Below are 19,525 nucleotides of genomic sequence, written 5' to 3'. Positions count from 1 at the left end.
GAAGAAAGGGGTGGGAGGTGTGGGCTGTGTGCACTTACACTCTAATCCGGGTAACCCATAATGTAACTTCTAAACGGAAGTAACCTATAAAATAAAGGTTACAATGAATTCATTTTGATGTTTTCTTTATCCCAGTCCGTTCTAAGGGTTACAAGCGTGAGGTTAAAAGCGATTTATAGGTTACAATAATGATTTATAGGTTACATCAACAAACTCTGACATGTAACCTCTACGTTGTAACCTATAAAACGCCCTGTAACCTCTAAGAGATGTTCGTCGCGCCTTCTCTCCCGGCGGCCGTTGATTTCTCCGTTGCATGATGGGATATAGAGAAATGGCGGCGCCGGCAGGCCCGGTGGCCGCGTTTTCGCGCCCCTCGAGCCTTTTAACCGCTGTGATACCCCTACGATGAAGCGAGGATTGCTGTAACAAGACTTATTTGTCGGCGTGAGTCGCGGAGGCTGCGGCGAGCCCATTTGTGACTGGCAGCGCTTCACGGCCCGTTCTTCTACGACCAGCATCAAGTTCGCATGTTGGACCAATGCCCCGGCGCCAGTGAAAGCGAACTCGGTGAGTATATTCCCGTGACGGTTTCGGTGTTTTCATTGGATGTATCTTTTTGCTGGGGGCTTTTCAATTTGAAATTGCAGCATTCGAGAGGAATTTTCGTTACATGACTGGTTGCTTCGCTGGACGTTTTCGGTTGTCCGCGACGGCAATTGAATGAAATCACGGGCTTGCGTTCGTTGCGTCAGACTAGAGCGGACGATCGGGAAAGCACAGATAACGGCGCCCGTGACCTGCTTTCTGCTCTGTTTGCGCGCCTTCGTCATGTGTTGAGCGTTTTGTTTACGCTGTTCGCTGCATCGGGCGCACTTGACGAGTTATTGGGCCATGTAATTGCCAGGTAGCTCTGTTTGAATAATTGGATTTTTTCCCATTGAAGTCTTATATTATCGCGCTATTCTCTGGGTATTATCATTTTGTTTCAGTCGTCGGAAAATTTTCATTTTTCTCGCTGCATATATTCGGAATGGTGTTCATTTTATTGGTCTTGTAGTAATATATCCGGATAAACACAAGGTGTGTGCTGCAGAAAAGTAGTCCACTAAATGCTGCCCGAAATTTCTAAACTCACTTTTGTCTAGCACAAGCCTCTTTTTTGTGAAACTTTGCCTTACGGCACAATAAAAAGTTTTCGTATGTACGACACTCCTCATTTTTTTCATTCTTTTCCTTGAGTGGGTAAATTTGGTGCTAGTCATTTTGAGACAGCGGGCCATTTCCACCATGTTAAGTGGTTTATTATTCTCATTCGCACAAATCAGCCGTTTATTTATTCGCCTGGTATTGCAGGGCAAATGATTGTCTCGCGTGATCCTAGTGTAGTGCAGTAAAGCGACTTTACAAAATGATGCTATGTATGAGCGAGCATGCAGGCTCCTTGATTGTTGTTTTTTGATGATACAGAAATTGTGACGAATTACACAGAGACAGGTGCAGGTGTAAAAATGGGTTCTGCACCCTCATCGGATCCTGGCTGTTCAAAAAGTGTGGTTGCATCTGGCTACCTATGCTATGACTTATCAGCACTACTGTTTTTTCTTGCAGGCAGTGTTCCTTGAGCTGACAACCAGGACTCCCCTGCGTATGCCACAAGTTGAAATGAAGTCTGATTTCAGCGGAAACAACGGTATGAAAATGCAATAACTAAAACACATTCATTCAAATATTCTTTGTAAAGATGGCACCCAGGCCTGCACAGACAAAAGTATGATTCACTTGTAAAAATGCGAGGCCTTTCTTCAAGTGTTATGATGTTATATTTCGTATCTTATTTTGCCTCATGTTTAGTGATTCTTTCTATCAGTTCGTTACTACATGAACGTTATGAATTCACATAACGATTTCCTCAGCATGGAGCTTTGTAGTTTTTCAGCAACTCTAGCTATTCTATAGGATGCGTGGTTTTGCAGAGCCAACAAGAACTCTTTTTCTAAAATAGCTCTGTAAGAAATCTCCAGTTGTTAGTGAGTGCTTGTTTTGTGTTCTTTTCTTCGTCTTGTCAAGTTTGAGGTGTTCTTTCATTATGAATGTATACCAACTGCCCAGCTCTAAAGCCTATTACATTTTAACCCAAATAACCCTTCGAGTCATTACAGGTACAGACCTCCTGGGAATGCCACTTGAAGATCGGTGCAAGTTCTAGATGTATCCTCTCCCACAACACATCTGGACGAAGAAAAAATGTAAGTTGGCGATTCCTTTTTACTGATAGCCGAAGAAGAAACCACCGATAAGAACACTTTACTTAAATCGAAAATATTTTGGCTTCCACGTGGGATCCTTGTTCAAAATGAAACTGCCAGTTCAAGGGGGAGGGGGGGGGGAGGAGGATGTTTAAGTACAGCCAAAAATGTGACGCAGGTGGCGTCAGCATCGTGAAAGCACGTTTCCTGGGTTTAGTGCGACATTCGCTCTGTTGCGTGTACGAGTGATTCCATATGAAGGCGCGGAAACGTTTTTGTTTTCTCTTTTGCAAATGTATGTCAGTTTATCTCGTAGCCCAAAGTTTCTGCCTGTTCTGGGTGAGCATGCAGAAACATTTCGCGACATAAACTGGAACACGGCACGATTAAAATTCGGGAAGGTTGGCCGGTATGACTATAGTGGCGTCGCGTTGTTCTGAACAATGCGGCCAAATTACTCTGGGTAACGATTACTGAAATGATGTGAAATTATTAGGAAAGGACGTAAATCACTCCTCTGGTGTGGCCTTTCATTTCATTCTCTGGTCTCCGTCTTCATTTCCGTGCAATATATTTTTCGTACTTCACATGCCTGTGGTTTGGTGTGAGGGGCTTATGGTTGCACTGGATTTTGTTCTTTTTCTGAAATTTTCTGTAGATGGCTCTTCAAGGTGGGGAAATCCAAGTGACGGCCCCTCACATATATACCTCCATCTGCGGCAGCAGGGAACAAGCAGGGAAATCTTCACCGTGCCCTGATTTTGTGCCATCTTGTGTACTACGTAAATTGCGAAGCTTATCTCTGAATTTTTCCAAGCGCCTTTTTTCATGCAGGAAACTATAGATACCATTTAAAGTTTGTCCAAAAGACAGATTGCAATCGGCCTAGAAACTTGTTAGTGCTGCATAAAAAACGATAACTTGGCGTGGGAATCACAACTCGGGTGGAACTGTAAAGAGGAACCTAAGATGGAAGTGTAAAGATGGATTCGTAAAGACGAGTGAATTCCAAGTGTAATATTAGACTGAGTGAAACGGAGAATGTAGGGAATATAGCCATAAACACTGCTTTGTATGAAAAAGTGAATTTGTAATAAATGTTCTTTCTACTTTCCCACATTCTGCATTTTTTCTGTGGGGAACCACGACAACAACGCTGTACTGGGAAAGTGCACCCCTGAGAACCATCTTATAAATGTAGCTCAAACTCGAATTCGTCTGAAATTGTTCAATGGCAGTATCCAAACAATTCGGAATGCTTTGCATACATCCGTGCAAATATTGAGGTAAATAATTTGTAAATTTGGCCATGTTTGTGAAACTGTTCACGCAACATTTATTAAATAGCTTTAATAAGGATATATGAATAAACCGATTTTTACCTGGAAGTCTAAAGCAATCTAGGAAACACCAATTCGCCCAGGAATCCGCACTCGTCTAATACTCATTAAGGAACGATAATAACGTTGGGGTGGTTCGCAGCTTTGCTTTTTAATAAATAGCCCACAGGTGTTTCATAATAATAAATGTGAATGTTCAAAACTACCGATGCCAAACTTCTGGAAATGTGCTCCTGTTAAATGCGCAAATATGTGTGCATGTACTGCAATTCTCTTTTGATAATCATGGCCTTGGTTGTCAGACAATAATTTTTGGCTTAAGGCTATGTTATCATAACTTTGGCGTCCTTTTGAAATATGCTATCAAGTGCATGTTTTCACTCAAGCTTGGTTTCACTAAAGCCTAATGTTGTTTAACTAAAGCTCAATTTAGCAAAAGACCTATCATGCATGTTTGATACTGGTTTCTTAAACGGCACAAAGCTGATGCAAACATCAAATTTAGTTATGCCTGTTTATAAGACTTAAGCGTTGCCAATACTCACGAAGATTTTGGGTAACAACCTGGGTAACAATTATCGAACAGGTAATGCAATGCATATATATTAGGAGAACATTTTCAAGCTTTTTGGCACTGCTGTTTTAGGAATTATAAAAGTAACTTCTCTTTTAGCCCTCGCCGTGTGGCCGGCAGTTTATTCAAGGGACGAAGAAAAGACACCCGACGCAAAAGTTTAGACGGCGCAATGGACAGCATGGTCGCACATATCTTCCACTAACGCAATGTTTGTTCACCACGCGGGAAAGGCGCCTTCGGGATGTCGCCACAGCGGCGCCGGCGAAAGCGCGCCTGGCGCGCAACATCACACCTTCCATTTTGTGTGGCCTTGGACGGCGGTAGATGTAACTTATATAAAGGTATACATGCTGAAAGCTGCAAAGTAACCCATAACTGCGTAACCCTTACGTGTATACGTATATAAAGGTTACGAAGATATAGGTTACATTTGTACCTTATACATTATAGGTTACAGAAATTCGAAAATGTATAACTCTATTAAGGGTTACCCAGCTTAGAGTGTAGTTTAGAGCAGAGAGTGCATTGAACGAGAAATTGTGTGGGAAATATGTGGTGTAAGCGAATTGAGTGAACGACGGTATTTGTTCAGAAGCGACGGACAGCCGTTTCTTCTGATTTGGAGAGTGTGGGGTGACGTTGAGGGAAACATTATTCGTCAAGTAGATATTATATTCCTGAAATGTGACCTATATTTTGTCCGCGGCTGCACAATTGCGCCCCCAGAGCGCACACACGCACGCACGCACACACACGCACACACACACGCACACGCGCACGCACTCACGAACGCACACGCGCACGCGCACACACGCACGCGCGCGCACCCACACACACACACACACACACACACACACACACACACACACACACACACACACACACACACGCGCGCGCGCGCGCGTGCACATTTTTGTTTAACCATGGCACGCCATGGTTAAACAGTTTGGTTTAAAATGTTTTAGATCACATATTTACAGAAATAAAACTTCATACATGTAATGTTACACTAAATATACCACGGCAACATTGTGAAAATTTGGACGTGACATCACAGGTATGTTTACATAATTGAATAAATAAATAAACATATTGGCATGCATGGTTGCACCACAACGGACAGGGCAAGGGTAGGGGAAGCGGACTATTCCCATGCCTCCCTTAGACATGAAGTTGAGGAAGTAAAGAACATTACTTCCAAAAGCAAGATCAGTGCATAGGTCGATCTATAGCTCGTAAAGTTCGGATATACCTTAACAATGCACTGGTATTTTGGACTCCTTTGTTTCCATTTCTGAAAACAAATTTTTTTTCTCACCCCCTCCCTTTTTCCTTCAATGCCAAAGTTACGGATGGTCCCTTCTTGTAAAATGTCGGCGTACGCCCTTGTTGGAACCATATGACACCATGCCCGCCCAACTTACGGAGCCTCTGGCGCAAAACAACAATGTATATAATCGTACGAAGTTGCCTAAAACACCTGCTGCTTTGCTATGGCGTTAAAACATCTCCCATGTCCCTGGTTTGCGTTAATTGAGGAACAAAATGACGCGAAGTCCGCCAAGTGCGGCTTGGGAACAAGAAACCGTTGCTTGCAACAGGTAGCTTAGCACATTTCTTAGTTACGGTTTAGCGAACAAAATATTAGGAATCCAGCAAGAGAAATACCCATTGTATTGCTGTGCAACCCGGGCTTCAGCACATTAAATTTTTCTGTCTGGAAATACAGAAACAGAATATTCCCCTAGGGCAATGAATACAATAAAGACTAAAATTACACTGAGCTCAGCAGTACACCCTGTATTTTAAGTCGCATTTAAAGCTGATTCGGGTTTACCGAAAGCGCGAGAGAGAAATAAACGTTTATTGAACCCTTTAAACATGCCGAAAGCACGCTCTCCAGCATATGCAACGAAGCACTAGAACAATACAACCATGCAACTACCTCGTACAGGTTGTCAGTGCTGACCCAGACCACGACAGAGGAATCCGCCACAGAATGAGTGTGGGACAGGGTGCTCTCCGCAAGCACTCCTGAAAATAAAAACTAGGCTACCTGTATTGACGCAAAACAAGAATATACAACCAATACATACTGCTGGTGATTATATAAGGAGCAGAAACGTGGTACCTTACTAAACAGCTGGAAAGCAAACCTAGGTCGGCCGAAAGGGCGAACGAAGAATAGTAGAGTTACACTTAGGGACCGGAAACGAGCTTCCTGTATCACAAACCACACTCGAGTAGGTGACATTATAGTTTAAATAACGAAACAAAAATGGACTTGGTGTCGGTTGGTCTCCTTGAGTGAGACCAACCGACAACCGGCGGATAATTAGGGTAACGGTGTGGATACCGATAGACGGGCCAAGAACAAGGGGAAGGCCAACAACACGAAAGGGGAATGAAATGAGGAAATTTTGGGACAAAGAATGGACTCGAACAACGGAGCACAGGGTCAGTTAGAGGTCAATGGGCGAGGCCTTCGTCCTGCAGTGGACCTGAGTAGGCTGTTGAGGATGATGAAAGGGCAACATTGAGCGAAAAAAATGTTTTGAAAAGTTGCATGAGTACACAAGAAACAACGACATGCTGCACTGTTCTAACCACGCAGATCACGCGCACGCACAAATGTAAACACGCGCACATGCACAACCACAAGTTCTCAAGGGTTTCTTCGCACGCACTTTCTCATATTACAGATCCTTGATACGACCCGCAATGCTGTCCGCTAAGAATAAAAAAAAACACCAAAACTGGCATGAGAGGCACTCGATCTGCGGTTGTCAACTGGTACACATAAGGGTTGAGCTCCCGGAAGATTGATAACGGCTTCACGGCTTAAGCCCTTCTAAACAACGCGCCCACAAGGCCCACTTGGAAACCATGGGTTTCTGGCAGCTGCCTTCTATTGTGGGAGCTCCACTGAGCACCGGGTTTTCTGGCTCATGTTGCAAGCTACAAAAAGACCCACGCAGGGAAGCCAGAATAGAAATGGCAAAAGTTCCACTTATATTACCTACCGTCTACGAATAGGACTCATTCTTAGAAGCAGCATAAAAAAAAACTTTTATCCGATAGCCGGCGATGATGGGCCTTTGGACTTCCCTCTTTTAGATCTTTGCCTTGAAGCAAGCCTTCGTTTTATACGATCAGCGTGTTTCTTTGAACCTAGCCAGGTCTTTTGCTTCGCTTTTTTACAGGAGGTATAAATTGCCTCTTTGGATGGAAAAGTTGGAAAATCACGTCAGGAGTGACTGAGCGCAAAAACAAGAGGTAATTATAGGCATCCGAATTGTCCTCCTACTAGATACGGTAATACTCGAGATTCTGTTCTGTGATGCGTACCAGCCCAGTATTTTTTGAGCGCACCCAGCGCCATCTACTGCTTCGCTTGGACCACTCCCTTCATTCTTTTATAGAACTGCGCTCCGCAGTCCTTCTTCAGAAGCCTGTTGGGTAGAATCGTGCGCACCCAACCCAAATAACCGTTTTTTCTTGTTATCTTACCTAGATTGAATTTATTAAGAGATTGTATTCTAATCTACGATCCTGTCTTCAAATAGCAATTTTTTTTATATTACTTTTATGGCATGGCTCTTTGGGTGATCCAGATTTATTTTCAGAGCTTCTATGTAAGACGAGCATTTGTGTGCCATGAAGGGAAACCCTTAGAAATATCCATCGAGTGCGCGCCTTTTCTTAGTGACAGACGTATGCTACTACGCCCGTCCACACGTAACGGCACAGTGGATGCTGCGAACAAGCTGATGAAACGAGGGAGAACACAAAATAGCAGCCATACTATATGACACTTCATGTAAGCTCATGTATCACGTTGTCATTAAGTTTCCAGCTCAAGGATGAGTGCTCTAGATCTGCTTTTGGCCAGCAGTGGGTAGTTCGACGAGCGTTGATCAAGTTACAGCAGAGGATCTACGCACTCTCACAGAGATTTGAGCCGCTATCTTCTAGTTTGTGAGCTGTGTCAGCCGTTGTGCACGACCACCTCCCCGTAACAAGAGAAAAAAAAAGTATCTATAGTACATGCTAGTGACTGAGAGGCAGTATCTAGTACCGCCCAGTACATTTTGCATGCATAAATATAATGATCATGCCAGTGACTGGAGCGGGGATCAAGTTGCTGGGATCGCGTAATGGGGCTATGAAGAAATATGGGCATCAAAGGAACGGTACTCTGAAACCCTCCCTTGCGCCGACTCGAGCGCAGTATGTGAGAGAGAAGGAGCTCCTCGCTTGTCGATAGTGGCATAGACAAGAGGAGAGCATGTCCCTTACCTGCCAAAGTAGCTTAACTTTGTACAGAGGCGTTGTGCGCAAAGCAAGGAGTCTCGAGCTTCATGCCCGGCAGGAGTGGCATCTTTGTTTCAGAGACTTAAAACGAAAACGTCGGGTGAGGGAGGTTTTTGCGCGCGTTAAAGAACCCCTTGCTGTTCGGAATTCATCTGTGGGTCTCATTCCGGTGTGTCTCATTACCCAACTTGTGAATATCTTCTAGATCACCTCTTGTTACTTCTCTAGACACGCGCGGTGGCTCAGCATGACGTGGGAACGTTTGCAACTTTCACGGCGTGCACACGTGCTGTTTACTACGATTCGTAGAAGCCCTTTTAGCTTAACTTGTAAACAAAACTTTTTAAATCTAGGAAAATTAAATCCTCCCACGCTCCAGGTGTTTCACCTGAGACAAAACCAGAGGTGCACTCGCAAGGGGCAACATTGCGCTGTTCCCAGTGCGGGAACCTTCCTGAGCGCGTAACGTTCGGTTCACTGACTAGAGCCAGGCGGGCGAACAGCCACGCCTGTTTTCATACGGTAGCCGGCGCTGTGCCTTCCGCCTCCCATTTGCATACACAACTACAAAGGGGAAGTTTCCCCATGCGGGCGCGACAAAGTTGAGGAGCGACGTTGCGAACCGAAACCACGGGTAGTTGCTCTCCAAGAACTTCTGCTTTTGATTTTAAAAGAAAAGGATGCAAGTACATTTGCAACAGTGCACTAGTCCCAATTTGAGCAAAGGTCATCATGAAGCTTACAAAATTTTACATTGTATACAGACAAATTCGGCGCATTTTTTTCTTGTTTAGTGTGCAAACGCCAAAACTCTGTGCGGTTATTTGCCTTACAAGTGCGAAAGAAACACAGTACCGTACACTACGCTTTCTCTGGGGAGGGCTAGCGGAAGTGCGTATATCTCGCTTTTTGTAATCGCTATCGTCTTACCTCTCCTCCTATTTTTGCAATTAAGGAGCAGAGTGCACACCCCGAGGTGTGAATAATTCAGCAAACGCATCCCAGTGTGAGGGCGTTCGTGTTGTCGTGCGTTTTAGTCATATTTTTCGCGGTTGTTTGGATATGCCCACTGTAGAAGCGCATGCCTCCTTCCCCTTTCCCGAGTGGTGTTTTGCTTCCTGTTATTCCGTGTCATTCTTTGTCGTTTTGACGAAAATTGCCGCGTTGTGATACTGCTGTTCTTATGAAAAAATCCCTGCCGATTACTTCACTCCGTATTGCGAAAGTTGTCTGCAGCGCGCACTGCAGTCATCTTGCTCACGGCGCATGTCTGCTGTGTCTCAGGAAGTGATCGTGTGAGCAGCGAACGCACGGCGGCGCGCGCTACTGTGCCCTTTTTCTGCCATATCTCAGAGGGCGTCACCGCCGCCAGCATGATGTGTGCACAGCGTGTTTGAACCTTGTGCGCAGATGTCACTTGGTTCCGATGAGCCAAGCAGCGAGGAGGACGCGAAGCTCATCCGAAGTTTGCCTCACTTGTTGTTAAGCAGTCGCTTGACTGCTACAGTGCGCTGGCAGCATTCACTCGTGGGTTCTCTCGACGGTAGCGATGGTAAGCCACGTGTCGGCGGCGCGAATTGCGTCTCAGGAAGGGACCGCGTCACCGTCGAGGCATGTCTCACTGCGTCCCCCTGATACATTCGCCATGCGTCGCCACCGCGAGGCACCCTCCGCCTCACACTTTCGTCAGCGCTCCTCCCCTGTCTCACCACCTCCCCCTTGCACTTCCTCCATCCGTCGCCGACGGGGAGTGCCCTCTCCTCCCACTGTCGCCGGTACCTCTTCATCCGTTTTCTTCCTGCCTTCGCAGTCTCGCTCGCTCGCTCGGTTACGCGGACACCGGCACCACAGCCCCTGCCCCCGCCAAACCACGGTAACGGGCGCCAAAGTGCTGCGGACTAAAAGGAGTGGTACATGACTGATACCGCTGACTGGCATCTGCTGTTGTCGAGGTTGTGATCGCGACTCATGTGACGCCGCGTCATAGACAACCAACTGAAATTGCATTACTAAAGCGCGGACAACATCAGGTAAAAATTTGCATTCCTTTGCGTGGGTTCTTTAAAATGCGCCCAGTCGATAGAAACGATGTTACCCACGCCGGGTTGGGAAAATTTTTCGTCGCCTCATTATCATCATCATCACCACCGCAGTAGACGTCTTACTCACCACCTCCGCTGGCGCAGCCGCTGAAGCCATTCCCCCCTACTACCATATCATCATCATCGTCATCATAATGGTCATCTTTTACGACCACTGAAGGACTAATGCCCCCCACAGTGATTTACTTCCATGTGCTCCTATCCAGCGAGGTCCGAATCGATCCTTTGCCACCAAATTTTCTCATCGCATGCATTCATCGGGTTTACGGTTTTAATACACTTCTGGCCCATCTGTCGGTAGCAACTCAGTTACTCTGCCGGACCACTGGTTGATAGTTCCCCGCATTTACATGTCCAGTTCAACTACACCGCTTTCTCTCGATTTCGGCATCTGGGTTCACCCGAGTCTGCTCCCTAATCCAAAACGCTCATTTCCTGCCTCTAAGCGTTACTGCCTGAGCAGGCTGAGCGGGCCGAAGTTCTCGTTCAAGGCTCACAGTGTCCCTAAGTGTCTAGCCGTAAGTAACCACCGGGAGTACGTATTGGTAGCAGAGTTTTGTTTTCTGTGACAAAGGTAGCGTACCCTTCATTATTTCAGAGTGTTTGCCGAACTCTCTCCAACCCATTAGCATCCAGGGGATTCTAATTCGGAGAATTCGCATACCCTAGTTGCTAATGGTCTGGGCAGCCCAATAAGAGGTTTTAAAGGGACACTGAAGTGATAAGTAAACATTGCGGGATTGCTAGAGCAAATTGTAGTCCGGAGTCCCCAGGCCATGTTTCGACCACTCTAGGCGCGTTTACGCGATTTTATTTAGTAGAAAAACTAATTCCAAAATGCTGTCCTCCTCTCTTTACGCTCGCCCATTTTCTGTGGCGTTTTCGTGTGACGTCAGGAGGGGATGAGCTGGCAATTGGCTGGCTGCGCTACTGCACGGCTCCCCGGCCTTCAGACAGAGTCAGTCGGCCCAGCGTTTCGTCTGCCGGCCGCCGACGGGTCGTCGCAATTCGTTCGCTTAGTTGAAACGAAGCCAGGACACGTTTGTGAATGGAAGAATGTGCCTTTCTTTACTTGGTTTGTTTGTACACTGTATCTAGCTCCAAGTCAAGGTCGCTTCACACAAGCGCTGCACAAGCCCACATGCGACGCTTCGCTGACTGGTACGCCAGTAGGAAAATATAAGGCCTCTTGAAGGCGGGAGAAGAGTCAGCGAGTCAATATAGGTACTAAGGAAATAAAATCAACTGATATTTTTACCGTACAGCGTAAAACTAGGGCGCGGAGAGCACTTTTTTGCGCTGGGCGAACGAGCACAGCGGCACGGAGCAAGAGTGCACAGCGGTCAGCAGCACGACTACGCATCTGCGAACGCTTTTACGTCTACGAAATGCAATTGCTAGACGTGAGCTACTGTGGAAACTCGGGTGACGCTTACTGCACGAGCGTAGTACAACAAATAGTCACCTACGCTGCTTGAAATGCCAAAACTAAATAAAAGTGTAATCCGGTTGTACAATATATACTCTATATTACCATGGCCAGCGGAACCAGCTCCGTGGCCGGGTTGTTTGGGGCGCTAGATATGCCACCGCAAGTGTTTTGCAAGTCAGGAGTTCGAATCCCCGCGGGTACGTGCTTTTTTTTTTTCTGTAAGTTAACTTTGTCGTTTTCCGCCGATGTTTTCTATATTGAGTTCACCTTTTTTTGGGCCGCAACGTTCATGGCTCCACGAACTAGTTCACAAAACGCGCGCAGGCTGGCACTGGCGCGCTAGCGACTTCTCGTTGGTGTGCTGTTGCCATAAGCACCGACTGCTTACAGGCAGTGGGCACAGGCCAGAATGAACAGACCCTTGGCCTGGTACGAACACGCTTTTTACGATACAGGCATGAGGGAGGAAAGCTCCAAATATGGGGGAAAAGCGCATGACATTTGGGCATCTGCGGGTACGCGGAGGGCGTTCATGCACTGCGTATGTCTCGGCTAGTGAATGCTACGACTACAAGCCATCCTGGGAGGCTTATCTTGTGCATTTTACAGCCGACAACATGGCAGAAGCGCGGTACGATGATTACTGAGATATTGAGAATGCCCATCCAGCAACGCCATTGGTTATGTTTTACAGAACCGAAACCGAAACCGAAACTTGTTTGATTGCTAACCTTGGGCATCGTCCAATCACGGCGCCCCTCCTCCCAACGTCACAGCCTTAGTTGGTGCGGCCGCCGCAAACCGCGCATGGTAGTTTTTCTTCTTTCGCGCTTTGTAAAATAATTACGGATTTGTCAACCGGAAAAAAGATGAAAAGTGTGCTAATTTGAGCCAGTCTACGCAGTGCAAGCAAAAACGGGAGTTTGACAAATTCACTTCAGTGTCCCTTTAAACCACTTTCGGTAATGCTAATTCGAGAATTGGCATCTCCCTAAATTGGAATAGAGTTCTGTAGCGTTATGGTAGCACTATTGACGTGCGTCTCCCTAAATTGGAATAGAGTTTTGTAGCGTTCTGGTAACACTATTGACGTGAATCGGCCTCTTATGACTGTGTCCAGACGGGTGATCATTAGCCGCAACAGAGTAGGTACTGTAGCCGTTTGTAACTGTCCGTAGCTTTCGCGTTAGAGATGACTGGCCTGTTGCATGGTGAGCTCACTTGGGACAATAATTGCGTTGTTTTAGAAGGCACCGATTAAACGTATGGCACATACCACAGTTCGTGGAGCGACTGCACGGCGTAAGCAACCATAGTCCAGAAAAGAACTATAGGAAATCCCTCCCGGTGTTGTTTTTAAGGACGCGATGTATATATCTCCTTACTCGCATAAAGATGTTAAGCGTTAGATATGCTTTGCACCGTTTAAAATAAAGGAACTCTATAGAGATGGCTAGTACAGGTTTATTACGATGTGCTCAACTTCGTCAGGTGGTTTTCTGGTAGGCACATTCTCTCATGTTTCCAAGATGTTTATGGTATTCACCGCCTACGCTCTACCTGGTACGACCAGAATACATCACTACACCAACTTTGAACCTGACAAGTTATTTCGCAGCACGTAGGTCTTGAACTGAGGGCAGTTTTGTGTCCTTAGCCAGGCACGCCATGCCGTACGGGCTATCAAAGCTCTGTTGGTGCTCTTGCGGAGAGCCGGCTTATACGAAATGTCATGATTAACTTAATTGCCAACCTCCTTGATTGTTCGAAAATTCGTGCGCCTCAGATCAGGTTTTCTATTGCATTGACGTTCGTGTTTTTTTCTCTCGTAAGGCGTAGCAAGCTAAGCAAAATGGCCCTATCTCACACAGTAGCTACCGTACAGAGTACTTGCATATTTAAAGTAACCCTGCATGTCCATTTTACAATTAGGGTCATTTTCGTAAACGGAATCATTGGCATGTCTTAAGGCTTTAAAGCACAGAAAAAAATGAAGGAAGCTCACACAAACACGCAAGACTTGAAGGTGTGGAGCTGTACGCAATCTTCGCGCCCATCACGAAGGTTTAAGTCCATGATTGCAGCCGATTCGCTACTTTTTCGTTGCCGCAACGACCTTTATTTACTACATAAGTGTTGCTATAAGTGTGACCGTCTTTCATTTTTTTTGGAAGAGATAATCATTGCCCAGTGCACCTTGGAAGGGCGTACGCTCTGACCTATCTTTCTCGTTCCGAGAAAGCGTTGCCACGATTACGGCGAACGCTGGAGTCTTTCTCGTTCCGGGCAAATATTGCTATGATTACGGCGAACGCATGAGTTTTTTTTGGCCAATCTTGGCCAATCTCCCCAAGTGGGTATGCTTTGCTAGACAAACGTGCGCTGGTGTCGCGGGGGGGTCTTCGCAAGACACGCACACACGAGCGCTAGGCATTTTCTTGGTTTTGTTAACTGCCCGGCGGTCGCCGCGAGGCCCGTGCTCACGTGCGTGCGCGTGAACGAAAAAGAAACGTAACGACCTTTTAATCAATTGGCCCACCCAATCACTCTTCCTCTAATATTATCATTCGGAGCGACAGTACTGGGTTTTTGCCGCGGGGATCTTTGCCGCGCTGTACATTCATTCATCTTTGAATCACGCCGTCTACCGTGCTAGCCGCCATTTCAAGTTGGCGGGCTACTCTTAAAAACATGTCTGCGCCTGTATCCTCTGTTTCCCGCTCACTGCCTCCCCTTCGCTGCCGAATCTTCTTTCTTTAATTTTCTTACATAATTTCCACGACTGCCCTTCGGCCAATCCTTTCCTTATTCATTCGTGCTGGTTTTGTAGTTGGTGAGCTCTATCTGCTACCACACCTTATTTTCTGGCAGTTTACTTATTTTCTTTTTACTCCCGTTTACATTCACCTTTTTTCTGTATTTATTCACTTTTCTTCTTTTAATCCAAATTAGTTGTTCCTCTTCTCTCAGTTAGCGCCCAGTTCCTGGCCAATCCCCCTGAGTGGGTACGAGCCATTTTTTTTTTGGACCAACAACAACAACAACTGCGGACACAAAAAATTACAATTTTCTAAACAGCTTCGCTGTTAAAAAATTTAGAGCACTTCCAAAACTGCGAAGATGGAATAGCAATGAAACTGTATTTGTGGGTAACAATATTGAGTTATGTATGTAATGTTATCTGCAACAGTATTGTCCTCTTAGCAGCTGATCCTCGTATTATGTATTTCGGGATAGTTTATATAAAACAAGAGTTACAGCCGTATTGTGCAGCCGTATAGCTCCACCGTAAGCGGCCATGTATCCACAGCAGAAGGGAATCCTCTAACGTTTAAAACTTCACTGTGAAATAAAGGTTCGTGATGATTAAGTAAAACGTAACGTAATAATGATATATATTATTATTAGCGACCAGTAGTCATATATGTTTTTGAATAGGCTCGATGAAACAAGAGTTACAGCCGTTTTCTGTAACCACACTCTTCCCGTATATGTCCACGTATTGACATTTACAACTTCAGTGTGAGCTAATTAATCACGACAATATAAAAAAAACTTGGAGCAGCGATACAGTCATTTTAACTGCCCCTTATCAAGTAGTCTGGTGGGGAGGGGGGGCGAGTGAAGAAATTTTGATAAAACAAGGGTCGCAGCCATTTTCTTCAGCGCATTCGAGCTAAAGTTGGCTTTGTCACGAGGCGTTTTGTCGGCGGGTTTTTCGCTGCCACAGAACAAAAATTTACAGAACACGCGTCATAATCATTGACGTGTAGCCAACTTAAATCATCATAACGGTATACGCCCCCATCCACATGTCTCTCGAATCTTCTAAACGCGACTGCATTCAGCTTAGGGCTGTGTCCCGAGTTACCCGCGAGCGACAAGCAAACTATACTCAGCTAGAGGTTGGGTGTCGCATCGAAACAGAAGTTTTCTCTAACAACTCTGCGACACCCAAAGCAGCGAGTCGAAACGAAACCGATTGCACCCTTCTGGTTCGATGAACTCAATTTCGTTGCCCGCGGTGCTCCGGGGTTGTAAGACGCTGCCGGGACGAAAACACACTTATCGCTGAATGGGCCCGCCGGCTACAGCGCGGTTTCCACGCCCAATCGGCGCGACGCCCGTAATACGCCGCCTTTGTAGAGGCAGCGCGCTCGAACTCTCCGTGGTAGACGTCCTCTCGGTCCGCTGCCTCCAACGACGCCAGGTTTCAGCCCGGCACCATTTCCTGCCGCCGGTGAAACCACACCTTCGTCTCATATGCGTTTGAAGCCGAAGTTGGAGGAATCCCTCCCACTTCAGCCTCGATACACCGGAACAGAATAAGCGGACCCAGAACCCCCGGTCATCATACTTTAGCAGGTTCTTCTTTCTTTGCGTGTGGTTGGCTGCCAAGGCTTCTCGACGCGTAAGTGCAAGCACCAGGTTTTGGCGCGGTATACAAGGAGCGAAGCCTGCGGAGTATATACATCCTCGGGCGCTAAATACCCGCAGTCACGAAGAGGTGTTGCGAAGGGATGGAACAAATTGCATTTTATCGACCTGCCACCACTCCCACGACTCGCTGCTGAGGGACGCGCACGCTTGAGCCGACATACGGGGCCTGAGGACACTTGGAAAGAGAGAGAGAAACAGCTCCTTGTCACGTGACAAATAGGGGGAACGAAATTTTTGAGCGTAGATTGTAACACTTGCGGAATTATATGTTTTGTTATTAACGCTCGAACACGAACGGGATATTCTCAAGAAAACTGAACCAAACATGTGCCGTGTTATGGAGAAATATTAGGCATGCAGCTTGATATAAGTGGCCGAAAAGTGATAGGTGGCGCATAAACAGCGCACAAAAACGCGTTTACCACTGTGCTTGTTTATTACTCCAGAGCGGTGAATGATAATTTCATAAAGTACCGTATAAGTTGGAATTTACTGTCCAGAATTTTGGCCAAGAAATTAAAGTCACCCCTCGACCTAAATACCTGTCAATGGGATAATATTAGTTGACATCTTGCAACCAGACGACAACAGGTTGCAAAAATGTAATGAAACTACACGAAATACCGTTTATAATGCACAAATATGTCTTATATAGATTATAGGTGTGATCAAAAACAATAACCTTTGTATTAAAGCATTGTAATAACCAAAAAAGAAAACATCGCAACGACATTCGACACCGGGTTTGGAAGTTTGCTGGGCAGGAGCGGAACCACTAAACTGCAACACGAAACGGCTCTGAGCAATTGAATTGAGGTCTACAAGCACAAGGATATGGTTTCAAGCACACCTCTAAATGGCGCCATGCGTCACTTGGCTGTGCTGACTAGGCAACGCCTAAACGTATCCGGAATTAAGCCCGAAACCTTGTTAGCTGAACATACATATCGCGATAAACCTCGTGATTTCTTCCCTCAGTCAGACTAAGCCTGGCTTGATAGAGAACAGATCGTTCTCTCATGGGGAGACGGGTGAGCTTGCGAGGACAGACACTCCATGTCTCCAGATGACAATTTCGCCCAAAGAATCTAGTTTCTGATTTACGGTCCATTTACATGCGTTCCTGGACACGTTCCAAAGTATAATTCGCTCTGTACGTGAACTATTTTGCAAGACCGCGGTGATCGCATAAAAGGCCCCGACGTCTTCGAACCCAGCGTCCGCATACATTTATCCAAGATCGCGCTGTGCAGTCTACGGGGTAATATTTGCTGAAATGGGAAACACATTCCATGTTTTAAAGGTAAAGCTTTAGAAACCACGTGAACAAAAGAGCAGGTGTAAACAAGCTGATGACGACGTCGACGTCTACCGACGATAGCGACGGTGGTGATGATGATGATGACGAGGAAAAGGAGGATGATAATGATGATGATTCTGTGCATTTTTTTTGCAAACAAAGCACTTGGCACTGCTGTCCGGGAGTGTGTGGAACCCGTGTAGGCGCTTCCCGCAAGAATGGCGCTTTGGCAGGGACGAGATGGGTCCCCCAAAGATACCGGACGTCACTGAAAAAGGACACTCCCCAAGGGGATACAACTTATCCCAGGAGCTTCTGACGTGCCGCAACACTCTTGCTGCAATTAGGACAGACACTGGCCACGACGGTGCTTCGGCGGCGGTCACATCAAACGTGACGCTTCGCTGCTGGCTAATCAAATGCGATGGCTATCAGCTCCGAACGGCGAGGAGACGCGACCTGGAACTTCAGCCACGCTCTAGCCCGGCCGTGCTATATCTAACGCCCGTGGGTCCTTTGGTATCCCGACGGCGTTTCAGACTACGGACGGCGTTATTTTTGGAAAAGGGCACTACGCTGAGAGTCCCATAAAAAGCAGCGACCTCGGCTCAATACTTACGCCATTTCAGTCTGCGGACGCCGTTCTTTTCGGAAGACGGTGCTATACGCTGTGTTCCGCAAAAAGCAGTAAACTCAGCTGAACACGTAAAGGAAACGGGGGTACTTTCTTCGCTCGGGTTACCCTGATACCGAGAGAGGTCCCGGAGCTTCCTGCCTGGTAAAAGACAGGGAGCCCAGCCGCCGGAGCTTGACCTGGGCTCCGACGGCTACCGTCTGTGGTTTCTAACCCTCCACATTTAAACACATCTCCACGGTAGGTTACAACGTATGTATGGGGGCTCAGGGTCCGCGGTGTCGCCAATACCGTCACCAAGATAACTCAAGGTGCCCCGTGCGGGGAGGAGGCAGCGAGCCGAGGAGACGGAGGAAGAACGAGACGCACGCCTCGAGATGCGTCGTAAGTACAAAGCGGCCATAGGAGTGGATTCGGATGAGGATGGTTCGTCGTCTAGTTCGGCATCTCGTGCCAGGGCCGCGGATCAACGACGGAAAGAAATCAGGAGGAGGAAACGAGCTGGGGGGACAGAAAAAGATCGTGCTCGGCGTATCGAACAGTAACTTAACGAGAGGTAACAACCAGACCTAACACTCAGAAGTACGAAGCTAAACGATAAAGATGTAACCGTACAGACAACCAAGCTAAACAATAGCATTACCGTATCTCAAGCTACGCACACCCAGGCAAAGCTGACTTAACCTACAGCCAATTTTTTATCCCCGTTTGGGTGGTTACGATTGTATGTTTTCAAAGTTAGATAGTTTTGTAACTTTCAGGTCGGTTTTGGACGTTACTTACCACTGTTGGACTGTTGTTGCCCCTTTAGAGTCGATTTAGGCGGCGGCAGCGATGTCTTCCCCTTGACACCTGCGCGAAGCGCGCGTACTGGATGGAACCCTTTGCAAAAAACTGCTACCTGTTCTAGAGCACAGTTAAGCACGTGCTACAAGTTGGTTCAGGGTACGATAAGACTCCTAGTGAAAGAAACATTTACAGTCCATCAATCAAGGAATTATCAATAAATTTAAGTTATCACTTCAATAACCATAGTTTTTATGACTGCTATTTCGAGCTCTCTGCGCGGCCGTCCTCGGTGCATTCATTTACTTCAGAAGTACATGGACTAGGCTTGGTGAAACTGCTGATGAAATA

General features: G+C 46.5%; 1 long non-coding RNA gene across 1 annotated transcript; it reads left to right on the top strand.

Annotated features, from left to right (window-relative positions):
* Positions 1 to 340: 340 nt before the first annotated feature.
* On the top strand, positions 341 to 3,283 carry LOC144167468 (uncharacterized). Its single transcript, XR_013322004.1, has 4 exons — positions 341 to 570; positions 1,612 to 1,693; positions 2,163 to 2,249; positions 2,908 to 3,283. It is a non-coding gene; the product is annotated as an uncharacterized LOC144167468 (long non-coding RNA).
* The last annotated feature ends 16,242 nt before the right edge of the window (positions 3,284 to 19,525 follow it).

The sequence above is a fragment of the Haemaphysalis longicornis genome, unplaced genomic scaffold (genome assembly GCF_048455015.1).
Source record: "Haemaphysalis longicornis isolate Haplotype H1 unplaced genomic scaffold, Haemaphysalis longicornis Haplotype H1 scaffold_2, whole genome shotgun sequence".
NCBI classification, from domain to species: Eukaryota; Metazoa; Arthropoda; class Arachnida; order Ixodida; family Ixodidae; genus Haemaphysalis; species Haemaphysalis longicornis.
Note: the sequence above shows the minus strand (reverse complement) of the source record. Positions and strands in the feature narration are given on the sequence as shown.